General features: G+C 38.6%; 1 protein-coding gene across 5 annotated transcripts in view; it reads right to left on the minus strand.

The window, feature by feature from the left end:
* UGT8 (UDP glycosyltransferase 8) overlaps positions 1–14030 on the minus strand; it is a 94381-nt gene that overhangs the window by 64294 nt on the left and 16057 nt on the right. For 2 of the 5 annotated variants that reach the window (XM_079920180.1, XM_079920181.1), the window contains exon 2: positions 13790–13952. The exons of 1 other annotated variant lie outside the window; for it this stretch is intronic. The gene's annotated coding sequence lies outside the window, so the exon portion shown is untranslated. Of the gene's footprint in view, positions 1–4414; positions 4557–7648; positions 7784–13789; positions 13953–14030 lie in introns of those variants that run through there. 2 more of the 5 variants (XM_079920182.1, XM_079920184.1) reach the window with 2 other exon arrangements.

Consider the following 14030-nt stretch of genomic DNA (forward strand, 5'->3'; position numbering starts at 1 on the left):
AAGCAACCTGACTTAAAAAGGGGCCAAAGACCTCAATAGACACCTCACCAAAGAAAATACATATGGCAAATAAACGTAAGAGAAGATGTTCCATATCATATGTCATTAGGAAAATGCAAATTAAAACATAATGGGAAACCACTACACATCTATTAAAATGGTCAAAATCCACTGACAACACCAAATACTGGAGAGGATGTGGAACAACAGGAACTTTCATACATTGCTGGTGGGGATGCAAAACAGTCTTTGGAAGACAAATTGGCGGTTTCTTACAAAACTAAACATACTCTTACCATACGATCCAGCAATTGTGCTCCTTGGTATTTACACAAAGGAGATGAAAACAGATGTCTGCACAAAAACCTACACAGGAACGTTTATAACAGCTTTATTTACAATTGCCAGAACTTGGGAGTAACCAAGTACACCACCTTAGGTTAAGTGAATAAATAAACTGTGGTTCACCTATATAATGGAATATTACTCAACACTAAAAAGAAATAAGCTACCAAGCCATGGAAAGGCAGGGAGGAAATTAAAATATATATTTATTAAATGAAAGAAGCCAATCTGAAAAGCCTACATACTGTATGATTCCAATTACATAAGCTTCTGGCAAAGGCAAATTTCTGTGGAGATTTAGGCAATCTCTAAAGAGATTGGTGGTTGCCAAGGGCTGCAAGGAAGGGAGGGATGAACACGTGGAGGCACAGAGGATTTTTAGAGTAGTGAAACTGTTCTGTGAGATGTTACAATGGTGGATACATGTCATTATACATTTACCCAAACCCACAGACTACACAACACCAAGAATGAACCCTGTAAAGTATGGACTTCGAGAGATAACGATGTGGCAACATTCACTGATCAAAACAAATGTACCTGTGGTGCAAGATGTTGATAGCGGAGGGAGGCGTGCATGTGCAGGGGGAGGGAGGATATGGAAACTCTATGTATTTTCTGCTCAATTTTGCTGTGAACTTAGAACTGCTCTAAAAAGTAAAGTTTACTAGTTTAAGAAAAAATTTTAAAGCAACCTGAAATAAAATAATGAAAAGAAAATAAACTAGATGATAAAAAAAAGGATGTGGATGTATTAAATGCACTATAAACAAAATTAAATGAAACATGATATCCTAGAAAAACAGCCTGCAATATACATAATAGACATTTAACTTCTATAAGCATTTTCATGAAGCCATTATTTAGGGCAGGAGAAGACTGTTACTAATTGCAAACATTTTGAGATATGTTAGATTCCCAACAACTGGAGACTGGTTAAATAAATTGTTGTTCATGCATACAATGCAGCCCCGAAACAACCCTGTGAAAGAACATTTAATGGCATGGAAAGATATTCAAGATTAGGTTACTAAACATGCTTATAGCATGTAGCACTCTGTAAAAGATATATACGTATATATACATAGGAATGCTAAACACCAAAGGGCAGTGGTTTTTTTCTGGATAGTATGAATTGTAAGGGATTGTAATTTAACTTTTTCTACGTTGGACACGTGTTACTCTTTTCTTAATAAAAATAATGATAAGTATTTTTTTAAATAATATGTGATGAAAAAAGATCTCATTCACAGTAACAATAAAGTATATAAAATACCTTTAAAATTAATTTAAAAGGATATATGTATTTTGGCTATACTAAGTATGGCAAGTCTTTCCCTGAAGATATACATGGAAATAATACTAAGTGTATAGAAATACTATAATGGAATACGATATTCTAAAAAAGCTAATCCTTCCCATATTATAAATGCACTGAATAAATTCCTCTCAAAATTCCACTGGATGGCTTTGTTTTGTTAAGAATTTGTCCAAACTATAGCCATGTTTCTTGGTTAGAATAGGCAAGAAGAGAGAATACACTTTTGAAAAAGAAACAGTAATGACTTGGGACAGAAAGGTAAACATTAAAATACATTTTGTAATTAAAACACTCTATGTATATGTGTGGTGCATATATACAATGGAATACTAGTCAGCCATAAAAAAGAATGAAATAATGCCATTTGCAGAAACATGGATGCAACTAGAGATCATCACACTAAGTGAAGTAAATCAAAAAGAGAAAGACAAATACCATATGATATCACTTATATGTGGAATCTAAAATACGACACAAATGAACCTATTTACAAAACAGAAACAAATTCACAGACATAGAGAACAGACTTGCAGCTACCAAGGAGGAGGGGGAGTGGGGGAAGGATGGAGTGGGAGGGTGGAGTTAGCAGATGCGAGCTATTATATATGGAATGCATAAACAAGAAGGTCCTACTGTATAGCACAGAGAATTATATTCAATATTCTGAGATAAATCATAATGGAAAAGAATATGAAAAAGGATGTGCATATATATATATATATATATATATATATATATATAGAAAGAGAGAACTAAATCACTTTGCTGTACAGCAGAAATTAACACATTGTAAATCAACTATACTTCAATTAAAAAAACAAAATAAAAACACTACGGAAGTAGCCCAAGAATCCTGAGTCAAATCAATGGATCACAGTAGGCAGCCTGTAAGAATTTCCTGATATGAACATAATATGAGATGAAGGAAGTACAAGTAAACGAAGAAAGAACAACTCACTCAATATGAAATGTGAAAAACTGGCTTTATATTTGCAAAACAAAATCACTACATTTTTTACCTTAGAGTTTCCCCAAAGTAAATCAGACAGAATAATGTCAAAATTTTTTTTTCTAATAAAGCCGTTAAGAGTGTTGAGCTTTAAATGATCTCTGGAAAGTGAAAGATAATTCTGAGCATAAAGCAAAGGAAAAAAATCACTATTATTCGATTCTATTACATAATCATTCAATATTTTTAGAATGTTTAAAACATCTAGTGCAAAGGTTTCCAGTCCAGGAGGGCTGACCGAACCCAAGTGTTTCTACTCCTTTCCTCCCAAAGCTCCTTTGGAGTTAAGTAAAGAACATAAAAGGGAATAAATACCTAATACCTCTGAGAATTGACATGAGCAGGTGAGGTATGGGCAAAACTACAGTCATCAGCGGAATGGAGTTGTGACACCGTTTGTGTCAAAAATTTGACAAATAGCTTGTTGAGAGAAAAGAATGCAGGAAGTCATGGCCCAGAACACACAGAGGGAAAGCCTGCAGCAAGGATGAAAACTGCTTCCAGAATGGCTGAGAGCTTGAGAGGACACTGGAAGAGCAAGCGCAGGGGGGGAAGAGCAAGAAATGAAGGGGAGGCGCTCTCTCAAGAGGGACTGAACGCGCTTCCCATCCATCACATCTCCCCTTCACTCCCGAAGAGGCAAAGCAGGGGCTGCTGCATTTACCCCCAGAAGTAAAAATGAAGATCCGTTCTCTAGAAAAAGTGGATAACCTGCCTAACGAGCAGTGAGAGCTGATAACTCGGGCTAAAACCCTCCTAATGTTGGCGTATGGGAGGTGGCAGATGGCTCCTCACCCGTGCACCCTACAGGTGGCACTGGGCACGTCACCCCTCCACACGCAGTCCGAACTCAACCTCCCAGTTAGTCCAAGGAGCTTAAAACTTGCTGAATGACTGAACAAATGAACAAACGAGATTTCTTCTTTCATGAAATCAGCAAGGATGTGATTTTTAGTGATAAGGCTCAGTCCTTGCCAAGGCTATAGCAGTCTTACGCAGTTGGTGAAAATGTAAATCGGCACGAGTGTTCTGAAAAACAACTGGCACATTATTTTACATTTATGAAGCTATCCCGAATCAGAATTACCAACATGTATGTACGAAGACATTCCCTGCATTCACTTCCGACAGCAAACAGGCAGAAACTCCTAAGAATCCAGCAGTAAAGGATTAATCAAAGTATGGTATATCTTACAATGGAAAACCATAGAACCATCAAAAACCATGATTTGTAAAACAGTTTTACTGTGAGAAAATGCCTATAACATAATAAGGAAGCAAGAAAACAAAATTTTACATACATATACTCGATATATGCATACATAAAATGATTATAATGACAACAAAGTAAATATCAAACAGTTATCAATAGTAAATTTCGATTGTCAGATTGAGTGATATTGTTTTAGTTTCCTATTTATATATTTCCAGATCTCTGAAGTTTTCTACCAAAAATATATAATATTTATGACACATTCCTTCAACTTACACGCCCCTTGAGCATGCCTTACACTCACTCTCCCTTTGGAGTCGAGTGTCGGAAAACATCAGTCTCTGCTTGCTGGGCCCTACTTATGCTCCAAATGATTACAGCCTGCTATTGGCTGCTCCGCAACTCGGCCTGCACACTCATTGCCGAGGGCACTAAATATCTCCTAACTTTCACACAAATGCCCTTTTTTTCCCGGCACTTATCTGATTGGACATCTCTCCCACCCTAAATACTACTGATCCCCTACCTGCTCCAAATTCTCTCTTGGCTTCTGAGATGCTACTGCTCCTTGACGGTACCTCACTGCCAGAATACTGAAGAAAATCCACATGCAAAGACTCTAAACAAATTTCATTTTGCACATCAGTCGCCCTTTCTTCTTTACATAAAAATTATTCCTAGGCCTGCATTCAAGACAAGAAACCATGCCAAGTTTAGTAAGTGTGCCCACCCCTCACCATATGGAAGCCATTCAACATTGAAGAGTGAATTAATTGGGGCAAAACAACACGGATATCGGGGTGTACCTAAATGTTGCATGTGCAAAACACTCATTTGCAAAAGTTATCCCTCCAAGGCCCCCCAGAATTGTTGTAAACCCTTAAGAGCACCAGAAACAAATCAGATTAGCTATATATTGTTCCTGCTCCTAAGCAACAATGGTTCACATACGCTAACATTTAACACAGGAACACCCCAACATACCACTGAGATTTTTAAAGATGAGAAATAGACTTCATGAATCCATATTGCTCCCATTTTCGCAAACACCAGAGCCTAACACCATACTAGACCTCTGGCAACCTTACTATTTCCATCTACTTATTTTTTTAAAAAAAGTGGGGGCATCACCTTTGGCCACCATTTGAAAGAATCATTTCTCTGTTTTTTTCTATTTGAAGTTGGATCGTTAATAACCCTGAATTGAGCATACATGAGGATGAACTATATAGGAAGAAAAAATGACAAGCACATAAACCAAAGGAAAGAACTTAGGTTTTGACAGCCTACCATCCCAGCAGCTCAGCGATTCACAGTCTATCATTTTAAACAAGAAGTAATCAAAGTGTTTTCACATTAAAGGAAAAACAAGAGCTAATGGGAAATTTAAGATCATGTCTGTACGTGGTGAATTGGGCTATTTAGAAAAATGAAGTGAGTGACTTAGCCCTCAAAGCGGATTATGTAGTCTAGCAAGCTGAACAACGGAATTTCTTTGTGCTTTTAAGTTTCCTTGGCATTTAGTATTATGTGGACTGCAATAAGAGAAAATGTATCAGTCACAACTGCCACCACAGGTTGACCTTGGTACTATATGAAATATTGTTGAGTAATTTCATCTCTCTTCAAAGCACCTTCTACAAGTAAAGCCTTGGAAAATGCCATCTAGTAAAATAAAAATAAATCCAGCAAAGTAAAAACTAATTGGGCACCATTACTAGTATTTTTAAATAAATGTAAATTTTATTTTAAAAATCTATTTTTCTCAGCAAAATTTAAGCTCCGAAAGGGTAGAAACTGTAGTAAAAGTTGATGACTGTTTTATTCCCATTGCCTAACCACATAGTGCTCAATAAAGATTTACTGAATGAATGACTGCGATTGTGATTCTGAAGCAGGATACGTAGCTGGACCCCAGGCACCTCCACTAATGGCCTCATTTTTGTCCTTTAATTTTAAATGAATGAATTTATAATTATATCTATTGCTTTACTTCTGAATAAAATTCTAAATCAAAAGCTTTGGTTGGCTTGAGGCATTGGAGTTAGTTACACATCTCAATCATGGAGAAAATGTCTGGGGTAATGGATACTGCAGTTGGAGAAAGTTATCAAGTTAAAGCACAGATTCATTACAGCTTTTCCTTAAGTCTACGGGTCTTTTTTCATCTTATTTGTTAACTTCCTACACATTCACAGCAATGTTGTGAATGGCCAAGAAAATTACCACTTATTAAATAACAATAGAATATGAAAGGAAACTGGAATTCGTTGGATGCCATGTATGGGCATGTAAGAGACAGCTGTGGCATATATTTTCCTTCTCTTTTCTAGTAATGGAATCCTCTACTTTAGCTTGGCTCATAGCCAAAAAGACTAAGGACATTTCCCAACCTCTCTAGGGGCTAGTTTTAGCCACAATGAGTAAGTTCTAGTAAATGGGCATGGGATGGAAGCATAGTGATATGTGCAATTCTAATTTATACACCTAGAGATTTCCCTTTTCACCTTCCTGCTGGCTGGAATGAGGACGTAATAATGATTAACATCCTGGACCACGAGACAGAAGTACAAACCAGGAAAGGTGTAACAACAAAGACACCTGACACTGTGGAACCAGAGTATCAGCTCTGCCTGCTTCTGCCCATTGTAACCATCATCTGCGAGACAACCCAACTACCTTCTTAGAGTCACTGTTATTTTGACAGTTTCCAGCACTAGGGTGATCAACCATCCTAGAACTGACAGCATTTCCAGGATGCAGAGTTTCAGCACTAAAACTGGGAACGTCTTGGGCAAACCAGAAGGAGCTGGTCACCCCATAGCTTGAAATCTATATCCTAACATAAAACTACCAATAAACAGCAGCTTGTAAAAAGAGCTGTACAATGTACCTTCCCTGCGTCACAGACTTTATGAGTATTATCTCATTTTATACTGAGATAAAGACAAAAATAGTTGTTCCCATTTATAGATGAGAATATGATTGAGAGTAAGACTGAGATAAGAAATTATCTAGTATATTGCAGAGCTTCATATCCATTTTTAATCCACTTTCATCCCACCATGCAAAGAGAGGAAGAAAACAAAGCTGAAAAAACATATTGTAACTGTGGTCAAACTGGGGGAAAACTCAGCTTTATTGCTACAGAATTGTTAAACGGCCCAGGTTTAAACATTCATCTTTCATAAGTAAACAATATCTTGTGTTCTGAAGTTAATTATGACCATCTATTTGCAATTAAACTATGAAAGCAAGGAGTCCCCTAAAATCACACTGTGAAGTGGGAACACCTTGACTTGGGGTGGGTGATGGGGAGAGATAATTCAGGAAATTAAGGCCACCTGCTGTCGGCTAATGATTCCCACCAAAAAAAAAAAGCTGTGGTCTGGCACCTTTAATTAATCAAGAGGGCAATCTGGGTAAAAACCCTACATTCGGTTGGCTATTGGCAGTTAATAAAAAGAGAGAACAGATTTTCAAAATTTGCCACTTTATTAAATTAATGGTTTTGATTCATTCAGAAAAATTCAAGACGTTTATTTGTTTGGAAGTGCACAGCTTAAGAGAAATGCAAACTACTGAAGGAAATAAACCATTAGCAATAAAGTTCAAAAAATTCATTTCTGCACTTGGTCCTCTGATGAGTGCCAAGGCGTACAGGAAAAGCCTCCTTTTGAAGGAGAAGTTGTAGGGAATGTTTTTGTTGTCATTTACTGTTGCTGTTGCTGTTGTAACACTCCAGGTTAGCTGTACTTACCACTTGTCTACACTGCCAGTATCTGCAATTACCTCTTCCCAGACATCTATAGTACAGGCAGTGAAGCTGTAATGAGAAACTCGATGCTATTCGCTTAACAGTGATAGCTGGCCCAGGCCCACTTGGGATCCTTCTCTGAAATCATCAGGTGGGAAGGTAAGATAAAAAACAAGAAAATAAGAGAGAAAAGAAAAATAGGATCATATGGATACCAACCGACATTGCACTCAGTACTCAGTAAATTATATGTATCCAATTAATGCTCAATGATGGCGATTAAATTTAACTATATTAAACACAAATTTAATCGCCTAATGAAACGATTCTGAAATGTTCACATCCAAAAGAAACACCCACGGTGCTAACTAAAAATGCAGATTCCAGGGTCTTTTCAACACACAGGCTATTATGAAGTCTGGGGACAAATCCCCAAACCTGCAATTGTAAGAAGCAGCTGGAGATCTTGATGCAATTCAACCACCAGATTGAGAGACAGGGATCTCATACTTAATCCTTATGTGCAATAAGAGAAATACAAGTGATGCAGTGGACGTGTGGATCTGAAATTTAAAGACCTGATAAAGCTCAACTGTCCTGGGGCTTCAGAAAATGACAATGCCCAACCACAGATCCCGAGGAACCCAAAATAAACAAATAAACACTCCCCAAGTATTTTTAAATGTCCTGTGACAAAGTGCCTGCAATCTCTCAGGAGCGTGTGAATACAGTTTTAGTAATTTATAAAGACATGCGGTACCTTTCAATTTTCATTCAGTTTAATATCACATATTCTACTTTATCATTATCACTAAATTATACAAATTATAAGAGAATTTGAAATATTAGTGTATTAGTAAAGTATTAGCAATGTCCCTTTGGATAATTTAAATCAATGTCAACGTGTATTTAAAATTTTGGTGTTTTGGATCTGTGTCATATTTAGGTAACCTAAGACTGTCTTTTCAGGTAGCTCACATCTCAAGTTGTTTATATTATGATAATAAAATCATTTTAAGTGACCCTATCATGAAGTCCCTATAATTAAAGGAAAAAAATAAATATATATATGGCATGCATCTATGGACGCCCAAATCCACAGCCTTTGTAATTTAGGCCAAGTTATTTAATTTCTCTGCACCTAATTCGCTTCACCTGCCAGGTGAAGATATTAAATTAGATGGTCTGGAACATCGCTTACAATTCTAAAGCTTACTGAAAAATGGGATTAAGAATAAGTTTAATGAGACTGATATGATTTGGCTCACAAAAGTAGTTAAGACCAGATCAATGGATGCTGAGGAAAAAAAATGAAGAAAAATGAAATTCACCCTGATTTTAAACTTTATGTTCTAGAGAATCTTTACTGTGAAGACACATTTCATAGGGATGCTTTTAAAATGCAATTCTGATTCAGTATGTCTGGTATGGGGCCCCAAATGATTTCTTTCTGACGAGCTCTCTGGTGACACGAGACGCTGTAGGTGTGCACACCGCACTGTGAGTAAGCAAAGATTTAGAGTCAAGCCGAGAGGTAGAACGAAGAGTAATAAAACATGATCGATAATGAGGTCAACCAGTCAACAATACCAATAACCTACTGGAAAACAAATTGTTTTTCAATCACACATAAACAAAAGACAATTTGCTTAAAATAACGAAAGGACTTAATGGACTTAATATGCAATTTTTTTAAGGAACTGATATCTGGTAGGTGAGCCAATCTTCCAACAAACAGCTCCACTCCAGTGGCTCTCAACTCTGACTGCTCATTATAATCATCTGGGGAGCCCGTGAAAACTAGAGACGCCTGAAAACCTGCCGCTCCCAACCTAGATCAATTAAAAATCAGAATTTCTGGAGGTGAGGCCTACCTAGGTCTTAGAGTTTTTTGTTTTCTTTTTGATGCTCCCCAAGGGATTATGATATTGAGAACCAGTGAGCTACACTTTCACAAAGTCATAGCAAAATACACAAAAGTAAACTAATCCAACCCACTTTTTTTGTTGTCTTTTAATAAATTGAGGAGCTTGTGTGTGTGTGTGTGTGTGTTGGCAAAACTAAGAATACTTGAATACCCCTAAACAACCAATTAGTAAATAAAATACAGTATCATGAATTTAGGTTATAAAAACTAACCAGGAAAAGTGTTAACCAGGAAAACATTTTGAAATTTATACTAGATTTTTCTTTTATCCCTAAAATGATTAGAAATTTTTTCATCACATGAGAAAACTGGAACTCGTTATATTTAGTATCATAGATCAGTGGTTCTCAAACTTTAGTATGCATCAGAATCACCTGAAGAGTTTGTTATAACAGACTTTTAGGCCTGTCCTCAGTTTCTGATTCTGTAGATCTGGGAGGGGTCCAAGAATCTGCATATCTAACAAATTCCCAAGGGATGTTGATGCTGCTGGTCCAGGGACCATTTTGAGAATCACTGATAGAGAAAAAAGTTTGCAATTTTAAAAACCACAATTTTATAGATACCCATATCCACAGATACAGTGTGGATTTCTTTTTCTGCACCTCCTTAAGACCAGCTTGGTACCAGTTATCTCCATGCTTCTGCATCATGTGATCAACATTCAGCAAACAATAAGGAAATTCTTTGTTTTGATTCTGATCTCATCCTTAAACAAATGAGAAAATTTTCATAAATCGTACAACTGAGTTTGTATGAGGCTTTAGGTTCTCATAGGTATATGCTTTCTTAAAAAAAAACTGATGTTTGATTAATGTTTTAAAATGTTTCATTAGGACTTTTTATAACTCTTTCATTGGGATTTAATTAGCAGAATACCACAATGAATGTGGAGGAAATGCAGATCAAATTATCTTCTCCCACAATGGGACAAAATCACATGTGTGGGAAACAGCTTTTCAATACACCATTTCTTAGAGAATCTTAAGGCTTCGAAAATGTACTAGGATCACAAAAGATCATGGGATTGTTTCTTTTATTATTAATAATATCCTTTGTTTAATATCACTAGTTTAAGCAAATTTTTAACATTATCTACATTAACATTATAAGAGTCACAAAATAAATCCCCATGTGATAACTTAAACATGTTTTGGGACCCAAAATGTCTGGCCAAATATAACCAAAAAACAAACTTAAAATAATTCTGGATATTTCCCTATTCAGTTCCTTGCAAGTCCTGTAGAGTGAACAAATAGCAAACTTCCCCACTGCTGTCTCATAAAACGCTAGTCAAATCACAAAGAGAAGGTTGTTATGGAGGATCAGATAAAACAGCAACCTTATATTGTTCTCCAGAAGAGGAAGATTTTGGCAGGCTGAGAATGCATTTCTCTGATACTCCCTTACAAACAAGTAAAAATGTAGTTTTGTGGCTTCTAAGCCTCTAGGATTAGACTTGATAGTCAACACAATGAGGCAAGTCTAAGGAAGTATTTTGTATATCACTGCCATTGTTAACGGTCTTGCACACATAATATGCTTGTTATGAAATGATGCCAACTATATGTTAAAATATGTATTTTCATATTTTATGCAATAAATCAGTCCCAATTTAAAAGCTAAAGATAACTGAGTCCAAGCCCTCTCATTCGTAGAGAAAGGGACAAGGTCTCCAGCGGGTGGTTGCCAAGCATCATTTGGCTAGCTCATAGTTACTCATTGGCAGAGTCGGAACTAGCACTCAGGTTTCCTGGGTCCTAATCCAGTATCTCTTATCTATACCACATAAAGACTCTCCCAAGTTGCCACTGCCACATGCCAGATAACAGGCTTTTTCTTGAATTCTGGGATCCACAAAGCAAATCAGCAGTCTTTGAAAAGCCTTACTAATGACCTTCTTACACTTTTATACATAAAAACCTTTCAATTTTATACTAGATTTGAAAAGCCACCGTGTATTTTGGCTCTATGGCAGAAGACTTCTATCATATAATAGGCTGCCTGTGAACGAATGGTTGGATTAATTCTTTCATTTTTTTTTTTTTGGCTGTGTTGGGTCTTTGCTGCTGCACACAGGCTTTCTCTAGTTGTGGCGAGTGGGGGCTACTCTTTGTTGCGGTGTGCGGGCTTCTCATTGCAGTGGCTTCTCTCGTTGCGGAGCATGTGCTCTAGGCTCGCGGGCTTCAGTAGTTTTGGCACATGGGCTCAGTAGTTGTGGCCTGCGGGCTCTAGAGCACAGTCTCAGTAGTTGTGGCTCACGGGCTCTAGAGAGCAGGCTCAGTAGTTATAGTGCACGGGCTTAGATACTCCGTGGCATGTGGGATCTTCCCAGATCAGGGATCCAACCCATGTCCCCTGCATTAGCAGGCGGATTCTTAACCGCTGTGCCACCAGGGAAGTCCCTGGATTAATCCTTATATGTTACAGATGCTCACTAGACAAACCTCCAGGAATTCAACATGTCTGGTTCAAAGTGTCTCCCCTTCCATGCCTTGTGAGCAGAGTAGGAATAAGAGTAGTACTGCATTTATGTAGTATCAAAATGATAAGCTAAATTACTTTTACTGGTAAAAATAATGATGAGAAAGCATAAAGCAGTTGGGCTCGTATAGAGGCTGGACAACGACTATACAGGACGATCTGAATAAAATGACTAGATCCTACTCTACTGATGGGCAGACTCTACCACCCTCCCCCAGCCCCCCAAACACACCTCTACCCACATTCCTACTGACAATTTGCAAGCCATTCACTGGGATTTCTCTTCTGAACTCCCCGCCAAAGGCAAGGACATTATCTCCAGAAAGGCAGACAAATGAAACAGTGAGAGAGCAAAAAGAGGGAGCAGGACAGCCAGAGGCCCTTGTTTCTGCATATTTAGCATTGTTTAGAAACGTGAACAAAAAGTATACTCTAAAGCATATGCTAGTCAAAATAACAATCACCTCTCAATGCTCTCAAGAATTATTTAAAACTGGCAAATAAGAGTCAGGCATCACTTCTTATTAATAATATTCTTTCCTAACCCATTGATTTCCTTTCTTTGAAGAGATTTCTTGAAATCTCTTCTTATTCCTATTCCTACTCCTACTGCCCTGCCCAGAAGAGATGGAAGAGGAGACATTCTGAACCAGAGAGCTTTGGTAAGAGGGAAAAGAACTCAGCCTGTGCTTCTGGCTAATCGCTATAAAACGTCTTAACTGGGGGGTGGGGGGAGAAGGGAGCATTTAAATGCTTCTGAAGTCACAGCTTCCTAATATGTGTAATCATTCTCTTTTCCAACTACTATTCCTTGACATCAGCCATATTTATATTCAAATATAAATCCAAATTAAAAACTAAATAGGGCTTCCCTGGTGGCGCAGTGGTTGAGAGTCCGCCTGCCGATGCAGAGGACATGGGTTCGTGCCCCGGTCCGGGAGGATCCCACATGCCGTGGAGCGGCTAGGCCCGTAAGCCATGGCCGCTGAGCCTGTGCGTCCGGAGCCTGTGCTCCGCAACAGGAAAGGCCACAACAGTGAGAGGCCCACGTACCACAAAAAAAAAAAAAAAAACCCGAAACTAAATGGCAATTATCTCTGTCATTATTTCCTCTTATTAGCCTTTCTTAGAATTAGCTGTGAATACACTTCCATCCATTAGAAGCCCCAGGTAAATTTTAAAAGAAAAATCTACTAAACAATTATTAATTTTATAATGATGAGTTCAAAGAACTATATATAACCTTTCTACAGACCAACTTTTTTCTTCTGTTTTAACTAAATGATACAGCAGTTTATACAGAACATTTCATTTAAAAACAAAGGAAGGGTGAGAGGGGTAAGATGGCGGAAGAGTCAGACGCGCAGATCACCTTCCTCCCCACAGATACACCAGAAATACATCTACACGTGGAACCACTCCTACAGAACACCTACTGAACACTGGCAGAAGACCTCAGACCTCTCAAAAGGCAAGAAACTCCCCACGTACCTGGGTAGGGCAAAAGAAAAAAGAATAAACAGAGACAAAAGAATAGGGACAGGACCTGCACCAGTGGGAGGGAGCCGTGAAGGACGAAAAGTTTCCACACACTAGGAGCCCCTTCGCGGGTGGAGACTGCGGGGGGCGGAGGGCGGAAGCTTCGGAGCCACGGAGGAGAGCGCAGCAACAGGGGTGCGGAGGGCAAAGCGGAGAGATTCCCGCACAGAGGATCAGGGCCGACCAGCACTCACCAGTCCCAGAGGCTTGTCTGCTCACCCGCCGGGGCGGGCGGGGCTGGGAGCTGAGGCTCGGGCTTCCAGTGGAGCGCAGGGAGAGGACTGGCGGCGTGAACACAGCCTGCAGGGCTTAGTGCGCCACGGCTGGCCGGGAGGGAGTCCGGGAAAAAGTCTGGACCTGCCGAAGAGACAAGAGACTTTTTCTTCCCTCTTTGTTTCCAGGTGCGCGAGGAGAGGGGATTCAGAGCGCTGCTTA

Source organism: Stenella coeruleoalba (genome assembly GCF_951394435.1).
Source record: "Stenella coeruleoalba genome assembly, chromosome: 4".
Classification (NCBI taxonomy): Eukaryota; Metazoa; Chordata; class Mammalia; order Artiodactyla; family Delphinidae; genus Stenella; species Stenella coeruleoalba.